The 24,342-nt window shown below is 31.9% G+C and overlaps 1 protein-coding gene across 1 annotated transcript in view; it reads left to right on the plus strand.

Moving 5' to 3' along the window:
- Positions 1-14,533: 14,533 nt before the first annotated feature.
- Positions 14,534-24,342, plus strand: part of CDH9 (cadherin 9) — a 168,196-nt gene continuing 158,387 nt past the window's right edge. The window contains exon 1 of the mRNA XM_003809055.5: positions 14,534-14,801. The gene's annotated coding sequence lies outside the window, so the exon portion shown is untranslated. The remainder of the gene's footprint in view (positions 14,802-24,342) is intronic.

Here is a 24,342-nt window from a genome sequence, read left to right on the forward strand (position 1 = left end):
GTGAAACCCCGTTTCTACTAAAAATATAAAAAATTAGGTAGGCAGGGTGGCGGGTGCTTGTAATCCCAGCTACCCGCGGTGCTGAGGCAGGAGAATGGCGTGAACCCAGGAGGCGGAGCTTGCAGTGAGCAGAGATTGCGCCACTGCACTCCAGCCTGGGCAACAGAGCAAAACTCCATCTGAAAAAAGAAAAAAAAAAAGAAATGCAGAGTTGATGTGTCCCTTGAATCATTATTGAGGTTCCGTTTTAGGTAAGGTTGTTGACTTGTGTGAACATGCTTTGATAATTCAATATGTGTGGTTATATATCATCTTACAATGTGGACTTAACTTTTGCCTATAAACTACCTGGAGGATTGAAAATTGTACATAAGAAAGTGACAAGATAAAATATATGTTTACATCCGTTTACATGCTAGACCCATCTGAAAAGTTTTATTGTTTATTGGTATTTAATACTCCTGGATTCCATACCATCTTAATTAAGCATGCTATGCACTGGCATCTTAAAGAACTTCTCTTCATGGTGTTCTAATTTGCAGCAAGAATTGAAATCCATAAATTTACATATGTCATTCTATTGAGCCCTCAAAAAAGTTTCATTTAAATAAATTTCCATGAACCTATTATTATTATGGAAAAACTTATTGAATCCTGTAATCTCCTCTTATGGTTATATGGAGTAGAAATACTTCACCTTTTCAAACTAAATGGTGTTAACTGTGTCAGAACTTTTTGCCTAAACAGACACAAAAATATAAATAATGACTAAACTAGTCAGTAAAACTTTTTTTTTTCAGTGTTTATGTTTGGGTATTAGGGTCAGGATCAAGCATAACCATGACACACAGCATAAGTGCAAATCAGTGTTTATCTGGAAAAAAAATGTAACATAGAAAATCAATATAATGCTTTTAGTTCCTTAGTTTTCTCCATCTCACAGAAAGGAGTGCTTGGGCTAGGTACACAGGGAATGCTCTTGAAGATGATCTCCACCCTAGGAGAGAGCAGTGGGTACCAGATCCTTTGATCTGTCTGGTTGAGATAAGGCCATAAGGATAAAATGAACATTCTTCCCTCTGATTTTGTACTCTGGAGGAATCCATTTGCCAGTCATAAAAGGCAAGTAGAAATCAAATATCCTTTTAGGCTAATCCAGTTTAGTTCTGAGTCAATTCATTGCTAGTCTACCTTGAGGCATGGAATAGAGAAAAGCCATTATGGTTGTACAGAAGAAAAAAAAATTAAATAGGAGTGTTTCCATTCTACTTATGATAGAGTAGCTATTAGCAAGTTTGCCTTCTATCTTAAACATCTATTAAATCTAGACAACATAGATAGATGATGGATAGCATAAGAGAAGAATAAAAGGTGAGTTTTCACATTTATTTCAGCATTTTCCCTGAGTATGTTTTTCAAAGGTGCACAGGAAAATATAAAGTAAGTTAAAATAATGGCTATAATGTTGCATGGATGAAAGAGAGATTGGAAACCAAGGCAGCTATAACAGCTAAGTTTTGGAGACAGGATACGAGAAAAGTAGAAACTACATATGCCAGTTTCCAATATCTGTGTAAAAATCCTTTAGTTGTCCTCAACTATACTTATTCAAGGCAAAAGTTTACATAGTTAGGAGAGAACAGATACTGGGAGACTGGGAATCAAATAACATATCAGAGGTTACACGATGCTGACAGTTCTTTGATGTATGAGCTCATTTTGGACAAATGTAACTTAGAGAGGATTCTGAATTTAATTGAGGCCTTGAAGAACACTAAGGAAAAGAACTAACAGAAATAAATCTGCCCTAATTGACCCCAAACCAAGTCTCAACAGGGTTAAAAACCAAGTTTCAACAGGGTTAAGGGGATTCAAGAGAATTAGTCTGCATACCAGAACAATTATCAAAGAAGACAACATAACCAAAATCTCAGTAAGAAGTATCCACAATGTTCAGTAGATGGTAAAAAGCATGAGAGATGTTAAGAGATAGATCTATCAGGTGATATTCAGCAGGTAAAGTTGTCAGTGGAAGTAGAACCTGAAAATGATCCAGATATTGGGGTAAGCACAAGAATTAACACTGGGGATTGATTAGTTAAATAGAGAAAAGAGTTGACAAAAGGTATAAAAAAGCATGAGTTAGCAGCAGGCTATTGTAGTATTAGTGAACAGAAAATGGGATTCAAAAACTTGAGTAGAATCCAAGAGGAGACATCCAACATGGAACAGAGGAAGAGAAAAAAATGAAGAGAAAGAAAGATTATAATAGAGATGTAGTGCACGACAAACTAACAAACATAGAGTAAAAGAGGAGAGAGAAAAAATGGACAGAGCAATTTTATAAAATAAATAATGGAAAATAATTTTCAAAATCTTTAAAAAGGCCACCAAACTACCTATTCAAGAACATGAGTGAATAAACCACAAGAAGAAATGCAGAAGAAACTTACCTAGGAATATCATCACCAACTGCAGAGAATGAAATATAAATTGTAAATCCTAAAATCAGCCAATGAAAATTTTAAAAAGCATATTTTTATCAATAAGAAAAAAACCTGACTTTTGCACAGAAAGTTTGTCTCAGCAGAAGACTTTAAAGTGCTGAAAGACAATAGAATTATTAACAAAAATTCTATATCCAGTGAAAATGTCCTTCAAAGTAAAGATGGAATAATAATATTTTCAGAAAAATGAAAGCTAAGAGAGATTGTTTCAAAGTAGACCTTCAAAATGGAAAATGCATATATCAAATTAAAGCCAAAAAAGGCTAAGAAGAAATAAACATCACTGGAATGGTTTTTATATTTTATAATACTGTTAAATATAAAATGATTTTTATTATTTAAAGCAATATTAAATATACTATCTTGCATTATTGGACATGTGTAAACAAAATGCATAACTAAGATCATGAAAAAGCAGGTAGAGAAAATTAAGTAAATTAATTACAATGATTTTTACATTGTTTTTGACGCTGTAAAAATACTGACTTGTCTCTAATAATAAAAATATATATTGTTGTTTCTAGCATATTAAGGCTACGTTTTGAACTTCGAAGATAACCAGTAGATGTATAGTAATAAAAGGTAAAACAAAAAATCTAGTCTAGGAGGAAAAATAAGATAACAAAAATACATAATGTACAAGATGCCAAGAAAGGAAGAATAAAGGAGCATATGAGACATAGAACACAAAGAACAATATGGCAGATTTGAAACCAACTGTATCAGCAATTACATTAAACATAAATGATCTAAGCATTCTGATTAAACCATAAAGCTTCACAGGTTAAAAAGGTACCTTTTAAGAACACACACACATTAAATATAATAAATTATATATCAAGCCTAACACATCCAGAGTGATGCCCCATCTAAAATATGTAGAAATATGGGCAGACTCAGGACGATAGTGTAGGAGTAGGTACTATATAAAGCTCAAATCTAAAATTGATGACATTACCACCATAATGTTTTATTACGGTGCTTTTCTCCCCTGTAAGATAGAGGATGTGCTCTAATGGTGCACATTGCAGAAGTTTATTAGATACAATTTCAGTTTTCTTCTTTGGAAGACTTTGTTCTCTACATGCAAAATAGTGATTTTCTAATCGTGCCCTTGCATTATTTTGCATAACGGAGTTCATATTCTATACTCAGGCTATAATGCTACTGAAAGAAGGTGGCATTTACATTGCCTTTAAGTCAGTATTATCTATCAGGATTAGTCTGGAATCCCAAAATGTAAAACATCCAGTTGAAGACTTCAACTATGCATGAATGAAGCAAAACCAAACACTAATCTGGTCCAGTAGCCAAACTAGAGGTATAGTCAGTAAAATATAGGATGATGTAAAATACAGAATAATGAAGTTAGGCCAATGAGACTGGAGGAACTCTTGAGGTAGACTGGAGCCTTGTCCATGTAAGTGCACTTCTGTTTTAAAAACAAAAATTCCAGATTTGGTGTCCATCATTTGAGACCTAGTTCTTTGTAACCATGTCATTGCCTCATTTGATCCTCACAGAGACTCTATGATAAGAACATGATTTCTTCCTTTGTTGAGTGAAAACTGAGACCTGTGAGATACGGAGTAATTTGACTAGATTCATATAGATAGCATGAGGTATCATTCCCCTGAAGGGTAAATTACAAAAGGAAAATCAGACATTTGTGCCCAGAATATGCAATCTGATGTTCTTATATACAGCATGCTAGAAATAACATCTTATATACATCTTATATACAGCTTTTATACATCTTATATACATGCTAGAAATAGCATCTTACATACAGCATGCTAGAAATAACAAAGGTGTCAGAGTAAAGCACACCAGTGTTCAGTCACACCTGTGCCCTGCAAGCTGTGAGATTTGGGTTTTACATTTGACCATTTCTGAGGCTAAGTTTCCTTATCTGTAGGGTAAGAAAATTTATGCATGCTTTGTATGTCATTGTGGGGATCCAAGTAGTTAAATTTATAGGGTACCTACTGTAGTAACCATCGTACTTGGGTTTCATAAAATGATAGCTTTTATTGTTAAAAAATAACACCAATTATACTTTAAACAAAACAAAACAAAAACACGAGTATATTCTAATTTTTCTCACTGTGTTTTGATATTTTAAGACCTGAAATTAATATGAAGGTACTAAGGTATTAAACTTCATACAAAATAGCTGAAACTATAAAACCAAGTGTTGACTAATATTATATTTCTTTTTAAGATGTGTTTGTAATCGTTGTTACTTTAGCTTTGCCTGTTAAATTATTCTGCTGTATAGATAAATTAAGTTATATTTTACAAATAATGAGGTAATTGCAGACAGCTCATCTTTTAGAAAAAAAATTAGATACATATATTAACCAATTGACTAATTTACAAATTAGAAAGCCCCCTTTATGAGTCCTACTATATGCCAAGCTGGTAACATAAGTGCTGGTAATGTCACGATGTGTAAATGAGAAAATATTACAGTCTCCAAGGAACTTACAGTCTGATGGAGGAAGACGGACTTGTCATCAACAACAAACACAAAAGAGGCAGAACGAAATATAAGCCCAGTAGAAATATCTAAAGAGTAGTGGAAAAATAAGAGATGCCTCCATGCCTCCAGGGAGAAGGTGGCATTTACATTGCCTTCAAGGATTAAAAAAAATACAGATAACAGGACTCTTCTGGTAGAAATTTTATGGGAGTGCATGAAGGTGTTGGGGGAAAAAAAAAACAAAAACAAGAAAACCAGGATATTTAGGGAAGTGTGAGCAATTCCATTTCCCATGAACACCGCATATTGAGATTGAAATTATTGGTATCTGAAACCTTCTGGGACCTCCAGATATCACATACTTACTGTCTCCTGGGCATAACCAGGGACTGGAACTGTAAATCTATTAGTTTAACTCACTAGCCTGTAGTTGTTTTCTGATCTATATGTATGTTGAAATCATTACTGGACCTATTGAAATTCCAAAGTCTGGGCTTTACCCAGCAGCCTAAGCTCAGATGATACTGTGTGACCAGGGCTGATAACCTTCTGACCTCCTTAGGCCAGCCTGGGATGTATGCTAATATGCTAAGTAGACAGACAATAGGTAAGAGTCCTTTTAGTTGGTTTAAAAAGAAAACTTCTCAAGGTCACTTTCACTCTGCGGGATATAAAATGTACCTTTGGTGTCTTTAGAGAAGAAACTCAGTCTTTCTTGTCTGGTGCTTCAGTGCTTCCAGCAAAGTACTGTGTTCATGGAGTTATTCTTTATAGCTTTACTTATTTATGGAGATGATGTTACAGTCATGTTTAACTCAGAGCTTTCCATTTTTCAATCATTTTCTGGCTGTATACCAAAGAATATATATATATGATATATAACATATCTTATATAATCATATTTATATATAAATATATTTGAAGTTTATATATGTATAAGCAACTAATATATTGAGTACAGTGTGTACAATTTATAATATATTTACTAAAATGATGTCTTGATATAGTGCATATATTGTGAAAACAGAAAGAAAAGTTGGCAATAGTTAAATAAATACAAATTCAACGATATTATAATTTGTTTTTGAATTCAAAAAGAAAAAAATGAAGGACTGAAAATAGAAATTGGATTTTATTACTAAAAGAGTTTGGCAAAAAAAAAAAGGAGCAACATTAGCAGAAAGTTTTGCAAGGTATTTATCTGAAAGATATGGATGGCTCCTTATGAAGTCTTATTAGCAATTGCTATTAACTAATGAAAACATCGTACACACAGAGATAAGTATGAACTTATTTATTGTGAAATTCATTTTTCTTGTCTCACTGCTTTATAATTTCTGCTATTTGCATAATCAGGCTCCTCTTTTGAAGCTTTGAGATGCTGTTAACTCATAAATACCTTTAAGAAGCAATGTTTTAGAATTTGAATTGTTAATTCAAATATTCAATTTTGATATATTTCAATATTGAAGTCTCTCAATTTATATATATTTTTTTAATTTGGTGGAGGAAATGTAATTTTTAAAATTACTCTTGCTGTTGTTGCTCTTCTCATTTATTAATGAACTAATAATCTAAACATAAACCTGGATCAATCTGAAAATTGAACAGATATGTAATTTCACTCCTTTCTGATAAGCAAATAAAAACAATCCAAAAAAGAAGGAACTACCAGGGAAGGAAAAGATAGCTACATTTTGGAAGCTTGAAAGCAGATTAAAAAAAAAAAAAAAGGATTTTACTAAGAATATCAGATCTTAAATTTTTAGTTAAAAAACTTGATAACCTGGCCACTATCCCAGTGTTCTATGACTTTTGAAAAATGGAAGATGGTGTGTGATATAAATGGAGTATTCGATAGCATGCTAGTAGTGTGTTAATAAAAAATAGTAGTGTGTTAATCTGAATTTGAATACATGCACATTCATTACGTTATTATTCTTTAAATTGTATGTATTTTATACCCTATGTCTGAAACACTTTAAAACAAACAATAAATAGAAATAGACATGAAGTATGAAGTACAATTTGTGCTTTTCATTCTATGTATTTCCTGAATTTTAAAAGAACTGTTCATTTTTCTAATTATCCTTTATTCAATCATTATTCTTTCAGTCATTTTTCCTAACAGATGATATAAAGACTGTATGTGATGAACACAGGTGAATTCAAGGAGGGAGTTAGTAAGCGTTTGGGAAATTTTGTGAGAGCAGAGTGTTTACAGATGGTGAGGTAATCCATTGGGATGAGAATGCACAAGAATGAGGCAATTGACTTGGAAGGCCCGAGCAGGTGAGCAAGAGGGCTCTACTGAGTTTCACCACAAAAGCTCAAACTAGATAAAAATGTAAATACAAGGTTAAGAAGCCAGTTCCTATTAACTAGATTAGATTAAAGAAAATAAGGCACAGTGATAAAGAATTATGTCTTTTGATAACAAAGAGTCTTCTTGAATGATAGACTTTTATATGGGTAAGAATACCTGCATCTGTATGAATAGCAAAGATGACCGTAGACTTTATGTAACACAATGGTAGGTGCTAAGACATTATGTCCCAGACCACTCTAATATGAAGTGGTATAAGCCTACTCCCTATATAATAGGAACAGTAGAACTCATAGTTGTTTGTGTACTTCCTGTCTTGAGCATTTCTTAGAGAAGGAAGGTAAAGCTGTAAAATTTAAAAAAAAAAATATGCAAAGAATCAGGAGGTGGATTTGACATACCGTCTAGTAAATGTAATGCAAAGTCACTACTATTAAAGCAGCAAGGTATTGTTACCAAAAAAGATAGGTGGAACATTTTTTTTCCCATTATTGAAGCATATGTCTCAAGAAAGGGAGAAGGTGGTCCAGTCTAGTTCTTTATAAATATGCTGATAATATATATCCTGGTTAATATATCAATATAATTTGCTTATGTACTGAACACATTTACCAAGATATACCCAGTTGTTAAAGATTGTTTGTGGTAAATATAACTGAAAACTGTGTCATCTAACAATGTAAAACAAATGTTTTGTGAACTAAATGGTCTATTTTTGTGATTAATATACTCCAACATATTAAGTGGAGGCTTCATGTGTTTAAAGCTGGTCCAGGCAACTCCGATGTGGTAACAAGTGACCTGGCCCTAGACTTCTCCTAGATTCAACTGTGTCTGTGGCTACCTGTCTTATTGAAATAATCCATAATGCTTGAGAGTGGGTAAGATCACTGATTAGTGTCAGTCTAATTTTAAAATTCAGTTTTTCTTTTCATTTTTCTCAAGGAGAATACAATATAATCCAGCAAGTATGAGAATTTGACATATAAAAAGGTTATATTTTAATTAAAAATTAAGAATGAACACTTATTTGAAAAGATAACTGAAGAGACCAATAGAAAGTTACTAGGGAGTGAAATTTAACGAAAATAACGACCAAAAAAAAAAATTAAGAGTAAAATCCTTAGGGAAATATGAATTATAGCCTGTAGGTAATATAATATTAAATATCTATTTAAAATATTCCAAATGCAATGCAGGTATCATATTCTGAATATATTCTTCATAAAAATTTAAAACAGAAACATTGAAAATATTAGAGAATAATAATTGTGTACTTTACCTATGTTCATAATGGATACATACCAACCTTGAAGAAATAAAACGTCCATGGATACTAAACAGAAACGATATTTAGCAGCCCTTAAAACAATATATCAGTTAACTGGAGGAGATTTATACATTATATTGTTAAGTAGAAAGCAATATGCACAGAGAATAATGAAATATGCTTTTATTAATTAAAAAACTAAAGATAAACATAAGCAGCGGATAGATCAATAGATAGATATATTTTTAATATGACAATCTAGGGTACAGAAAATTATAAGAGAGGCTGCTAATTTCTGTCCCTGCATTGGAAGAATGGAGTGGTAAATAAAAGAGGAATAAAAATGGAGAAAGTAAAAAAAAATATAGTGTTAAAAAAAAAGCATTCATGGTAAAAGCAATCTGCAATATGATCCCATTTATTGAAAATTAATTATGTGAATGGTTTAACTGCATGCTAAAATTATGATAATAGAAATTGTATGTTTTCAAATGATTTTACTTTGTTTTTCTGATTGTATTCTGTGTTTTTTGACTTTTCAGATAAGCACACGGCAATCCTGAATAAGAATATAATTAAGTTATTTTAATTAAAAAACAGGTGACTGTGTGTTTTTACGTTTTCATAACGTATTAATCACATAATGTACCATTTAATGGTTGACCACTTTGTGCTTTGCCATGTGCTTAGAGGATACAAAATTGAATAAAACTAATTTTAAAACATATTTTTCCTTAATGTAGAAATGTTTGTTATTACATATTTTTTTAGAATACTTATCTAACATGCTCTGGAAAAGCACTTTAAATTATTTCCAAAAATCTTACCCATGAACCTAAACATTTTTAAAAATGTGCTTTATGCATATAGATCTTTTATAATTTGCCATATCTTTTAGAAACAATTTTTGGCAAATTATTTATAAATTTGCTTGTTTTTGTAATCTAATTTCTTACTAAAATTTCCAGTGTTTTATATTAAAAAATCTTTTTAGCAAGGACAAACAGTTTAGATATATTTCTATATAATATAGAAACTTTGAGGATGAGACTTTTTCTCTAGGGGATATACAATATTCCATTTACCTTTGGTCATCAGTGTCTTAGTTGTGATACACTTTGCTGCCAATGGGACAATTGAAGTCAGCTTTATAGGTAGTGGTTAACAGGATTGGCAGTGAACTTAAATAGGACTGGTTTCTACTCCTGATTGTATCAACTGCCTAGCTAAGTAGATTTTGACAAATAACCTTACTAAGCATCGGTTTCCTTATATCCCATCAAGAAAAAACAAAATCTACCTTGTAGAGCTGTTTTAAGAAATGACATTTATAGAAGGCTAACAGTTATTAGTGTAAGTATACAATAAATTAAAACCATTGCTATTATTATTATTAGTGCTATTATTATTATTAGTGGTGGTGGAGGCATAGTTGTAGTCATGGTAGGGTAATAATAGTAATGATGAGAGTCGTATACAGGAGACAAGTAAGCATAACTATAAGCAGAATTTTAAAAACTAGGGGGTCACTGTTATAAGCCGTCCATGTTCTGCATAGCTTATGCACATCCAAGTATAGACTTCAAGGATGTTTTGAGCTTACTGAACTTTCATCTTCAAGATAAGGCCTGGAATTTGTTGAAGATCCCTGAACAATGAAGAAAAAAGGGAAGCTGAGAACAGAAACTCTGATGCCAAAGTGCTGCTGTTGCTGCATTATTGGGATGCAGATCACCCCATCAACCACGATTCCAAGCATCCCAGATTCTGTCCCTGCTCCATATTTTGTGGCTACAAATACAATATATAGCCCCCTTTTCTTTATCTTTTCATTAAAAATTATTACATACTCATGCAATCACAGAGTGATAGCAAAACCAGAGAGTATGTAAGAGTGTGATTTTGATAATGGGTTTCAGGAAAAACCTAAGTAAGCAGAGAAAGGAGATTTCAGAGAGATGACAAACATTAAAAAAAAAAAAAAAAGAAGTGTGGAGTCAATGGCAGGGCCTAAAGGAAGGAGGAATAGCTGGCATCAGATCACAGAAAGAAAGACTTAATTGTAGAGGTCGTAATAGCAAAATTAGGATTTTTGAAAAAACATATTTTGGAAGTCATACTGGTGAAAGTCTGGGTATTAAGGTCAGGAACAAGCATAAGCATGACACACAGCATAAGTGCAAAGCAAAGTTTATCTGGAAAAAAAATGTAACCGAGAAAATCAATATAATGCTTTTAGTTCCTTAGTTTTCTCCATCTCACAGAAAGGAGTGCTTGGGCTAAGTACACAGGGAACTCTCTTGAAGAGAATCTCCACACTAGAAGAGAGCAGTAGGTACCAGATCCTTTGATCTGTCTTGTTGAGATAAGGCCATAAGGATAAAATGAACATTCTTCCCTCTGATTTTGTCCTCTGGAGGAATCTATTTGCCAGTCATAAAAGGCAAGTAGAAATCGAATAGCCTTTAAGGCTAATCCAGTTTAGTTCTGAGTCAATTCATTGCTAGTCCACCTTGAGGCATGGAATAGAGAAAAGTCATTATGGTTATTCAGAAGAAAAAGAATAATTTTCTCTTCTCAATAAAGTGTGGCCATTGGATTGCAAACTGGAATGGAGAGGAGGAAATGATTACTGGGAATGTGAAAGTCAAGGCAAGGAAGGAGTGGGTGTATTATTGGGGATCATGTAAGTGGCTACTAAATTTCTTAAGAATGAGGACCTTCATTATCATAAACCAAAATAATAAAACATAATAAAAAAATAATAAGATACTAACACAGGTATTCAGTTTCAATGAATGAGAAGGAGTAATGATTTGGTCTTCAAATGATTTTGACAAGTAGAGTTAAACAAGAAATCAGCTGATGGCAAGCATGGAGAAAAGGGTGAAGAAAAGTGGCCCAGTAATGACAAGGCAGGAAGATCATCTATCTCAACTCCAGGCACTGTTGTACATGGCTGTGAGAGTAATATCACTTTTCTTGTGAGAAACCAAAAATAAAAAAAGAATCTTCAGACAATAGCCAGCTTTCAGTTACAGCAGGTAGCTGCAGAGAATGTTCAAAGAAAAGTTGAAGGACTCAAAGGATTTTGCGGTGTCACACTGAGATCCATCAATGGGCATAATTGGACTGAAGGGATTTCACTAAGACCTGAGGGTATTTCAAGCCAGAGAGTAATTAGAATCATGGTCCTGGTAGATGACCAGAGAAGCTTAAACTTCTGAGAAGGCCTGATAAGCAATCAAATGTGGACAATGATGGGATTGATATCAATGGCTTGCTAGAGAAAAGAAGGGAATTTATAATTTTTCCTTGATTCTTAGTATAGTTTAATCTTCAGGTCATAGGAGCAAGCCCTTGGTGCTGAGGTCTGGAAAGGGATATATTTAGTAGTGACATGCAAGAGCTATTGTGCAAAGTATTTCAGTTTTAGTTAGGAAGGTGTGAATGTCTGTTACCAAGAGCAAAGAGTGGTCTTAAATTTCAGGGTGTTCCTATGAGTGGTCTCATAGCACAGGGAGATTCTGTCTCAAGATTTTCCTGGTACAATACCATAAATATGTCTTTATGGGCCTGTCTGAAGACTAAAGGACTTACAGTTGTAAGCTTAAAAACTCGCTTCACTATAAAGTTTATTTTCTATTTCAGTACAAGATAAACTGGCATTGTGTCTATTTTTTTCAGTTTTTCTTTCTCAACAATTTGCAAAATTACCATTATGCAAAGGAATATATTTATCATACTAAAATGCAAAAAAATGAAATTTTGCATGTGGCAGAGATCTATCCATTTTTTTGAACAGCATTAAATAGATGGAGTCCTTAAGTATGACAATGCATTATGTTCAAAGAAGAAGAAAAGAAAAATATCCATATAATTTTTTTCCACAATAAGGTAATATGTTCAATATAGCAAATAATTAAGAAAAAGTAAATTCAAACTAATCTTGGAAAGAGTACTTCAAATAATATTTTAAATTTACTGTTAATTTTTTATGTCTAAATACATAAAAGGAGGGCATATACTCTGCTAATGTAAATAATGACTAATACTTTTGTACAAAATGTTTGCTAAATATTCATACACATTACTGCAAGTATGAAAAGTTGTTTTCATGTGATACAGAATGCTACTCACATTTGAAAACTTACAAGTAGATATACACATGATATAAAAGAATTTTTGACAATTCCAGGGTTTAAGTCCTTTGTTTTCAAATGCTGGTTCCATATCAAACAAGAGAAAGGTAGAAGACCTTTCATTTGGCAACCCCCTTTTTTTTTCTTTTTTTTTCTCACAGTAGTAAAAATAACTTCAAATCAGGATTTAGACTGCTCTGTTGAATTGTGGATTTCACACAAAACAGCCTTTTCCCACAGTTGGATTTCAGTGGGAAATAAAATGTATGCAACATTAGGGATTTAAAGCTTTTATTTGTGAATGTCTACCTTAAACTATGATAAAATATTTTGTTTGGTTTCTTTTTTCCGCTTTACATACATTACTTTATCTCAGTATTAATAAAGAGGCTTCTATAATATGTAGCTTTATTTATAGGAGCAAGTAGACCCAGAAGACGTAAGTCTAAAGGAGCCTGTGAATTTTAAATTAAGTGTCTTTGCCTCAAGAAAACAGTCTTAGCCTCCATGAAGAATTCACCAAGCTGTCTTAACCACTTGAATCTATCTAGCCCTGGGAATACGCATAAGGCTTTATTTCTTCCTTCTTTTTCTTTATTTATAGATGAACAAAATGAAGTTCCCTTTTTTTTGTCCACCTCCTACACTTTAAACACAGAAGTATTTAAAAGCCATTCACTCCATGTGCAATCACCACGTTTTAGTAGTGTCACATTTTATTTGGGGATATGTAAAATTGTGTTTTTTTTTAAAAAACATTTGTTTTCCTTTTAAAGAAATGAATTTCCATAATGCACAAGCCTCCGATGGGCACCTCTATTATCTACATTTCATGGATAAGCTTTACCATTGGGGGAAAAAAAAGAAGTTGAATTTTTTTTTGTATTGTCAGTTTTCCTTTGAAGCATCAAATAGGATATTGATATTTTTTCGCACTTAAGCTATTTACTTACTGTGACTTAACGAGCCGTTATAAAGTGAGCCATATCCCCACCGTGCATTTCATACAACTATTACTAGAACTTCTTTTCAGAAGGATTTATCTACTAATCAATATCTTTCTTATTGTGCCATTTCCAGAAATACTAAACAGACTTCTTTCTGAAGCAGGGTTTGACGTTAGCTTTGGTCCACCCGCTCTAAGAGGTGTACAATGTACAACAGGGACTCTAACAGGTGGATCATGTAGTTTTTGTGATGTGGCTATGGTCACCATTATTTTTGGTTATTTCCAGGGAAGATGAAACTCATTCAATTGCATTATCCGGTAAAAAGCAAAGTCGTTCTAGAAATTTAAAATTATTCTTAAAACCATTATCTTTACTGAAAACAGATATGTCAATCATTAATTTTTAGATGTTTAACAATGTTTCTAAAAGACTATTTTAGATTATAAACTCATAGAGGCACAGGTAAAAAATTCATCGTTATCAATGATATATATTGTCTGTATTTTTTTCTCCTCTTTTTCTTAAAGTTGACATTTTGACACTGAATTGAAATAGGTAGTAGTAAATTCTGCAGGAACCATAAACAAAATTTCTTTTGAGCAGCAGCACTCTCCCTGTGATATATATTTTCTACAGATGATTTACAGGTTACAGACATGCTGTGACCTTTCTCTCCCAATTGCAAACAGATTAAGGAGAGCTGATTAACCGAGACTAAAAACACTGGGTCGTTTTCTCTTATGGGGGTCTTTGACAAAGCCCTCCTTTCTGAGTCCTCCCACTTCATTCGCTTGCAAATCATTGTGCCCAAAGAAGTCCTCACTCCCCCAAGCCCAAACCTGGCGCCCTGCAGCGCCATCAGCGGCAATATCTTCCTATTTGAGGGACGTCTCTTATTAATCAGAAACGCTGAATGGAAACCAATCAGATAGAGAGTTCCTTTGCCTTCAGCTTCCTGCCTGTCTGAGTTAAAAGTGATGCTCGAAGAGAAAGCCACACTGAGATGCATGAAGATTCAGCTGTGAAGATACTATAAAAAGAGAAGAGAAGGACCGAGACAGAAGCAACAACGGAACTGTCAGTGCGGAGTAGGGCTAAACTCAGTTCCATTGTTAACCAAGGTAAGTGTTATTTACTTTGCTTGACAATGTAAACTATTCAGTTTTTGCTTTCTTATAACGAAGTAGTACAAATATTGCTTTTCTCCTAGTTGCTATATTTTGCTCTCTCTCTCTCTCTCAACACTTGGAAGCACATAAGAATACATTTTAGTAGTATTTGAGTAAAATGTTTACATGCTCAGTGACAAAACTTGCAACATTTGCTTCTTATTTTACTTTTACAAAGCTGATACCTACTCAAGCTCTTTTTATAGTCCTCATATTTGCATATGTAATGTTGTCGTAAAAATAAAACTAAACTTAAAATTGTATCAGTTGATTGTGGTGGCTTTCAATTACTCACATATTTATGTGTTCATGTGTATGATTATTATATTAATTTGAAATGGACTCCTGGTCTTCTCATAACTTTTGTTTAAATCACTTGAGTCAAAATTGTCAAAAATAAGGGCATCTTTATTAATAATTGAATAAGAAATGCTTTCTTTATTTTCAATATTATAAATGAAACAATATATGAATAGTAAAAATGCCACAGATGCATATTGGATGTCAGGATTAAGGTGATCACTTTACCTGGTAAAAGAGGTTTCTTCACATATTTGTGGCTCCCACTCAGGTCGACACTCTGAATGTATACATCTGTAAGCTATAATTGCTTTCTATTATTGTAGGCAAATATGTCTTAATGTAATGATGACTAGATAGATGAAAGCCACAAGAAAGGGAGAGTGTTTCTAAGCCAAAATTGGCATTTAAAAAATTTGAAGTGATGTGGGAAATGCATTGATTTGGTGGAGCATTGTTTTATTGTGTTTTCCATCGCATGCTCAAGATCACCATTCACATCAAATAAATTTTTGCAGGTAGGCTTGTCTCAATAAAGGCTTGGATTTTAGCTATAAGGTCATCAAAATTCTTTAGTATTGACAGAGACTGTTACCAGGGTGAAATTCTCATAATCTGTTTTAAATAACAAACGTGTAATAAAAAGAAAGTTATTAACTGTAGTAGATAAGTTTACATTTATTTGTATCATCAACTTTTGATGAAGATATAATGGACTACAGATTGGAGGAGAAATTGGTGGTCTTCTCTGGAGATGTGTTGTCATTTTATATTTTGTTTTATAGGTAGATGAGATTCCTAATAGGGATTTTTTCACAAGGTTTCTAAATCTTTTTAGCATGAAGAATGAATGACTTTGTGACATCAAAAAAAGTGGTAACTTTTGCAAGACAGAAGGGAATCTTCCTTCGACTCCCTTTGCTTTATCTATGAATTTGGAAGAGTTACCCATCTTCAGGCACAGCCGTTAAGAATGAATTTGATTATTCAAGATTCTCAATTTTGTAAAAATCCTCCTCCTACATTCTGCAGAAGCATCCTATTTTTCACATTCGGACACTACATCATTGCCTAGGCAATGTGTGTCAATTGTGAAATACATTTTTGCAACTATAAAACTGGCTAATCCAGGTTTGAAACATAGATCTTTTGAAAGATAAGGAAAATGAAATAACATGCTATTACAGCACATAGCACCAAAGAACTTGAACATAACATAAATAGCATGTGTTTGTAGTCTTGTCACCAAATATGTTATGGGTTTGACTAAAGTTTTTCCAAATGAGGAGTAGACAAATAATTATATGCACTTAATAGATATATGCCGACATGTTGAAATACCAACATCTCTATATGTGTTTTGAAAAATGAAAAAAAAAGTAAGATAAGTACATATTATGAGCAAATCCAATTCTGGAAATAAATAGAAAAAATGATTTAGAGAAAGCAGAGAGTAGTATGAATTTAAGAATAATGCACTAAAGTCAGACAGATTTGGTGGCACTAATAAAAACAATAGTCCTATGAGATAATAATTTTTCTAGGATAAAAATTATTATTTTTCTTTTATTACAGTATTTGATAGTTTTAAAATATTTGAAATGGTTTACATAACTATGCTACCGTTATTGCATTCATTGCATGAAGGAAATAAAAATGTCTCATACCACTGCCTGTGTGTAAGAAGAGTACAATATCAAAGTTGATCTTGAAATTATTCTTTTAAATGTTGTGTTGCTCAACTTGATAAATCGTGTGTTGAATCAGAAGCTCATCTGAACGTCACCTTACATGGAGGGATTTGTTCTGGTGTTTTCCTGTAACCCCTATACATGCCAAGCTTAGCCAATGCAGTGTCCCGTCCATGGTACATTCACCAAGTAAGATTTTTAAAGCAAAGTGAATTAGATTGTTTTTATTCTACTGGCTTAGCACTATTCAGGCATCAATAGTGATATGAGGCAGATGCTCCTTCCCCACAATATTTCTACAGTATATGGGTGTAGTTAATAAGAATGCTTTAGAGAGTGCTTACAAATTATATAATATAAAATATGCAATTAATGTGGCAACATATAATATGCAAGAAAGTATAAATTAAGGTGAAAGTTAATTTTAAAAATATGTGTGAATGTGTCATGAATAAACATTGGCTGTAACTTGTTCTCTGTGAAAGTAAACAGTCTAGATAGATAATTATTCAATATTAATGCAGATGCTTCAATATATTTATCATTAATTTGCTATATTCTTTAAGACTAATTTTGCTCATTCAAAGGCACATTTAAATATGATGTAGAAATAATCGTACATTAGAAAAAAAGATATCTTAAAAAATGTCCAATGTAATACTTTTGACTTCAAGGACACACATACACACACACACACACACACACACACACACGTCAACAGCAATATTAACATACAGTAATTTTGATTCATGGTGAGATTTTTTGTAATAAAAACTCTAGTTAGTTTCTTGGGTATTTTACCTTGTAAATCATCTGCTTAAAGTTAAATTTTCTTAAAGAAGAAGAAAGCATGCTAAATAGAATCCAAAGGATATTGATTTCAAATGAGTCTTGTTTGTTTTTACCTGATGCTAAATTTATAAATATGGTCATTTCTATTGTAGAACATAAAACATGTTTCCTAAGATAAAGCAATTTCTTTTTCTGTATCTTGCATATTTGTTTTCAGAAACAAGTTGTCTTTTCAAAAATATCCTGAATAACTCTCAATACCCATGACATTATCTTATTTAGGTGTTTACATAAAATTTTGGAACTTTAGAAGAGGGGTTTTAACTCTCTCCATCTTTAATTTGACACATACTAAAGCAGAGGCTTAGAAAGATCAGGTTCCATATCCAAGACAGTCAAGTTAAATATATGTGTATATATATATGCAATATTATGTGGAAACTTATCCTATTAAGCCATGAAACTCAAATTGGAAACATAGAAAAATACATAAAGAGATGATAGACAGATACATAGATGATAGATAAATACATAGATGATAGATTAGATAGATAGATAGAGTTGTATAGATTATTGAAAACAATGAATTCTGGATTGTTATAAATAATCTAAAAAATTTTTTTTTCTCTTATGAGTCATTTCAATTTCTCTGCCTGGAAGCACCATTATCCTTATTATTAAAATATGGTAAGGAGTGTACAGTGAGGAAAATGTCTTTATAGCACTCTTCTACATTTCCATAACAGCCCTAACATGTTAATGCACTTATCCCTAAATTTAGCACTAGTAAGACATAGTCTTCTAGCCACATTACAAATGCAAAGTGCCTGAACAAAAGCAGGGTCTCTGGAGCCTGACCAAGAGATTTCATATTAACATTTCCAAGAAACACCTCTCCAAACATAAAAGTCATTATAATGGATCTCATTGGCTATGAGAGGAAAGTGGAAACATCATGGGGTGTTGTGGTCAGATGCTCTGTGTATGTGTGTGTGTGTGTGTGTGTGTGTGTAAGAGAGAGATGTATTATTTATTTATTTATATTTTAGGAATAAAAGTAAAAAAAGTAAAGAGCTGAATATTTTCTTAAAATGACATTCAAAGTTTTTCTGAGATTTTTTTCTATCCTATTAATTTAGCAAATTGTAAACCAATTGCAGGAGAAATAAGCATTCTTGTATATCTTCTATTTCTCTTGATGAGCAAGATAATTTTTGATCTCTCTAATTGATCAATGAAACACGAGCATATGATTGTTTCATAAATATGGATTAAAAAGCCAACCCCTCATATCAGATTTTGAAATTGACTTTACAATTCTGAAGAGCGTAGATGACTTCATTTTAATTTCTACCCCAAACACTAATTCAATTTACACTGGAAATAGTAGTAACTAATAATTATTATTTTAATTTGAATATGAAAGATTTAACATGTTCATTAATGTATTCGATGTTGAAAGAAACATATATCTAACAGAATTTATATTAGAATGTGCTGCAGTTGACATACTTTATATATTATTAACACAGTTTCCAAAGCGTAATAAGCTTTTTCCTCATATTTAGTAAAAGAACATCTTTGGAAAGTCATATAAAAAAAGAAACAATATACACCGGAAGCTGTATAACAGGGGAGACAACAAATAATGCATATAACAAAGTGTAATCCAGGCAAAAGAGCAACAGTAATTCACTTCCTGGGTCAAAAGACATTATATAAAATATACTGCTTTTATAAAACTGGGAATTCAGTCTTAAAAGTTGTCGAAGGGAGTTTTCCCCAGACAATCAGCCAACTCTAAAATGTATTTGTATTTTTTTTTACCAAAGCAGGTTACTGTAGTATTATTACATAATTTCTAGAAATATGTTTTAAAATATTCCCATATATATGTTATAAATGCTTCACAATATAAAGAACACATAAAAAAATTGTGTTTTTTTGTTTTTTGTTTTTTTTAAATTTTAATGTTAAGTAAACCGCAGAGGAAATGTAACAGTTTCCTGTTAAGGAAAACTTAACAGTTCAAGAAAACTTAACAGAAAGTTAAGAGTAAACTTAGTTGAAATTACAAAGTGACATCTATCTATCTATCTGTCTATCTATGTCTTTATATCTTTATCTCTGTATCTGCATATGTTTCTTCATTCATATTTCTGTATATCTGTATCTATAGCTATGTCTGTATGTTTGTGTGTGTATGCATCCAGAATACATATGGAAAACAGAAAGAAAGCACAATGAATTAATTCAAAAATTGTGAACATTCAATGTTCACATAAATTAATTATAATATTTAATTATTACAATGGTGTAACAGGAGGAACTAAAATAACTCCTTTATTAGTCAATATTAGATATTATATTATAAACAAATGATAAAATACCATTTCAAAATTTTTTATTTTTGGAAAATCTTAAACTCAATTATAGTCCATCTACAATGGTTGACTTGGATAATTTTTTGAATAGGAAAAATTAGAATTTTATTTTTTAAACTGTATCTAGAAGTAATTATTCTTTATTGAATGTTCACAATTCTTGAACACCTCACAAAATTTATTATCTTTTTACCCACATTTACAGTGGATGAGAAATATATAACGTAGAAGTTAATGCTATCTCAAACTATGTATAGATAAAAAGTAGATAATTATCAGGAAATAAATTATTATAATTTTACATTAGTCATGTGTAATACAAAGCAAATATATTATATAGTGAAATTTTTAATTATTTATTTGGCTATTTTCCCCAAGAGTCAATAAGCTATTAAATATTTGTTGTATTTCTAGGTAAATTAACAATGTGCTTGATTGTATATTTACTTTATATTAAAAATGATACTAAGTTTAAATAGTATTGCTTTTTTCTTATGTGTGATCTACAGTAATTCATAAAACAAAGAGAAATATTTTATTACTACCACTCCTTCTAGATTAATGTCACAATTTATTAATGTTACAACTTAATAAAGCATTTACACATGTATTAAGCAGGGAGTGGAATAGGTTCAACTGTTGGAAGAGAGAAAATAGTTTTCTGCCTCCCCTAAGTTTTGCCAGTTTATCTAGATGATGTGACATATTTAATACTGTTTTAAGTCAGCTTTTTCATACACTAGCATTAAATAAGATGTCAGATTCTGAAAATACATAATTTTCCAAAAATTAAATAATTAACTATTATAATAATATGTACACTTATTTATTCAAATGATATTCATCTGTCTTTTTTGTTTAGTTTAGAATTCAGATGCCTAATACAATCACTGACAATAAAGAATATTATTACACTTGTAATAAATATATTTATCTTTATAATTATAATTAATTTTAGTTTAAAATATGAAGTTCTATTAAAATACAAATGGTGAATATCAATAATAAAGTGCTCTTAAAAATATTATAGGGCTATTTCAGCTTATTAAAATGGAAAGTTTTTATCAATAGTCTGTTCATATTTATATATATCTCTATATATAGACAGCTAAATATATAAATATGTGTTATGTGTCTCACCCTCACAACTTTGGACCTGTGACCTTTGTTAAACTTGGTTTTTCAATAGCTAAATATGTCAGATGATTTTATTTAAATAGGAAAGTAAGTTTCAACTTTGGAATCATTTGTGATTTTAGAAAATTAAGAAGAGAATTGTTCTGATAAAATTTCTTGAAATAAGTATGTGTCACTAGCTACTGGGAGTTCATAAGCATTTATACCCGAAGATTAATGTTGAAACCTACAGAGACCAAATGACAGAATGAAGACACGAGAGGCGTGGGAGTCCATAGCAGACTCAGTAGCACAGTCACACAACCGTTTACATTGAAAAATGTTGCCATTGTAGACCTTTGCTCCTTCCAGACCTATTAGGCATGCAAGTTTGCTAGTTGACAAATAAAGCATTGGCTTTGGGATCACTGCAACCCTTTATTAAACATGGGCAAGAAAATTCTTCCATACGCCTAAGACTAAACTAGGTCTGTTGAAGTCTTACACTGAATAAATTTTTAAACACACATTCAGGAAATAATACAATGTTATTGCAGAGTAAATATGCGACTTATGTATGTCTTATATTTATATTGCAATGACCATAAATTGTAATCTTCCTAAATTACAAGAAAATGTGAGTAAAAGGCCTATATAGAAAGAGTGTGAGGAGATTTTAACCCACATTGAAAATTCTACTTCAGTTATCTATTTGAAGAAATGTATCCTAACCACTTAAAAATAATATTTTGTTCTATAAAGTATGAATTTGAAAAGATATCTTGAAAAATAAGTATTTTATCATTTTAGAATTCTATGTATAGTCATACAATATAGCGGTTTTCTTTGAATAAGGGATGTTTTATAAACCTTCAGTGACATGAATTTTTTATTAAAATAGCAGTTGTAATCATTTATCCAATTCTAATTATGTAATGTTTTAGTTATATTTCTTTCTCAGTTTTTGGCTTATGTTAAGCAGCCTTGTATGAAAGTGATCTTTAATTACCTTCCTGGTGAGAAAAATTTAAACGTATTAAATAACCAACTTGAAAAAAAGTAGATTTGTAACCAATGTTAGCCTACATAAAAGAAAGCATATAAGTTAAGATTACAGAAGATATTTTTAGTAGTTAGCATGTGATTTAAAATGTTCTAGATAACATATACACTAAAAAAATTCGAATAATATACTAAGTATATAATTATATCTAGATGTAAAGAATTACTCTCACTATATTTAATATACTAGATTCATGTGCTGAGTGTTATATGTATTTGCTCCTTTAAATATAATCTTTGAGGAAAGATATCCACACTCATCTCCTTCTGTATTTTTTGTTATGCTTTAATTCTAAATCATTTGATGGCTAAAATAAAGTTGACTTAGGTTGTATGTTGTCTACTGCTTTCTAACAAATTGAGCATAAATCTATGCTGACACCTAGAAAGCAGTTAAGTCTTTTCCTTGCAATAAACTGTGATGACTTATTTATATTTTTGCTTTTGACCACCTGTGTTTCTTGACTTCAGTACAGCTTTTTTTTTTAATCCTTGCTTCTCTGCTACTTCTGTTTCCATCCCCCCTGCTTTTCTGCTTTCCCTGGTTCATTATTCCCTACCCCCCTCTTTTACTTCAAAGATGGAATAAATTTAACTAAAAGTGCTTCTCCTTTTTAACCTGGCATTCATTTTGGGAGATTATTCAGTTAATTGCTAAAAAAGTGGCTTTTTCAACATCAGAAACTCCTTAGATGTGGAAACTAATAAAAATGGATCAATGTATTTTATGATCGGCTTTAGAACCTCCTCTCCTCTCCCCCGTCTCTCCCTACTACGGGAAATGAACCTTACAGGGAGTTGAGTATTGCCAAGGTCACAATTCACGAAGAAGAGATAAGTAGAACGAGGAGAAGTACTTTTACTAACAAGAAGACCTGTCTACACTTCCAGTAATGCAGTCCTGCAGGTATACAGTTGCATGAGAATTTTGGAGAATTGTTAAGAAAAACTGAGGCTTGAAAAGCAAAGGATATCCTTGTATACTTATTACTGCTTTTAGTGGAGGTAGGTGGAGTGGAGAGACAAATTGGCAAAATGTTTTTATACTTTCTGCTTGGCCTCGGGAGCCCCATAATTGACGTATCTAACTTTTCACACTAAGAAGCTGATCTTGTGTCTCACTTCCATGTCATAGCGATGTCAGCCCATCTTATAATTTGTAGGTGTAGGAAGCAATGCTTCTCAAAACACCACCACTGTAGTGTCATCTCCCAAATGTGTGCAGATTCCTTGAGAAGTCTATTTGGGATCCTGTTTGAGCCCTTCACTTTCCTCTCATTTAGACTTGCAATCAGGAAAAAGATCTTTAGATTTTTTTTGGTAATAATTTATTCATCCATCCATTAGCTGATTATGTCATTGCCTTACATTTAAATTTTCTCCTTATTGAACACTTACTACATCTTAGGTACTGTGCTGTGATGAGGCTGCACCTGCTGAGCTGGGAAGAGCACCTTCACTTGTAGACCACTGTTTCAAACAACTTCAGATAGAGATTCTTTTCTTGTCATTGCGATAAAATATCTGCGTGTAACTTTCTCTCTCTCTGACTTTGTTTTGTCTAGATAGCTTGGAACTGATCTTTATTCCACCTCTATTTAATAGCATTAAATTCATTCAAATAAAATTTTGTTTAGCCTACTATATTTTCTCTTCAGTATAAACATCCCACATTGCTCCAATTATGTGAGAAATATTTTATAGATCATATCCTACCAGGAACTAACCCTGTGTGAAGTGAATTCTCTTTGATATTGCCTCTAAAATTGAAACCAATAATCTTAATATGAATTAACACAATAATTATGCTATAACATTTCAAATTAGTTTAAGGTCATGTTTTCATTATTCCTCAATGTTTCCAAAAGCTTCGTATAGAAAAAAAAAGTTTCCATGATTTGTAATTATCTCTTTTAAAATAAGATGTTGTCAAATTGAGTGAGATATAACCTTTACTATATCTTACATTGGCCTTTCCTATTTAGTCCTTGGATCATTCTTCTTGAGAAAATTAACTTTTGCCATAATATTTAAGTAATCTTTTAGTTGTTCACCTGGCCAACAATTCCTTTAACTATTGATACATTCTACAAAATATAATTTTGTCAAGTAACGATCTGTTCAAGTAATCTTCTCTCTCTGTATCCC

The sequence above is a fragment of the Pan paniscus genome, chromosome 4, assembly GCF_029289425.2.
Source record: "Pan paniscus chromosome 4, NHGRI_mPanPan1-v2.0_pri, whole genome shotgun sequence".
In the NCBI taxonomy this organism is placed as follows: Eukaryota; Metazoa; Chordata; class Mammalia; order Primates; family Hominidae; genus Pan; species Pan paniscus.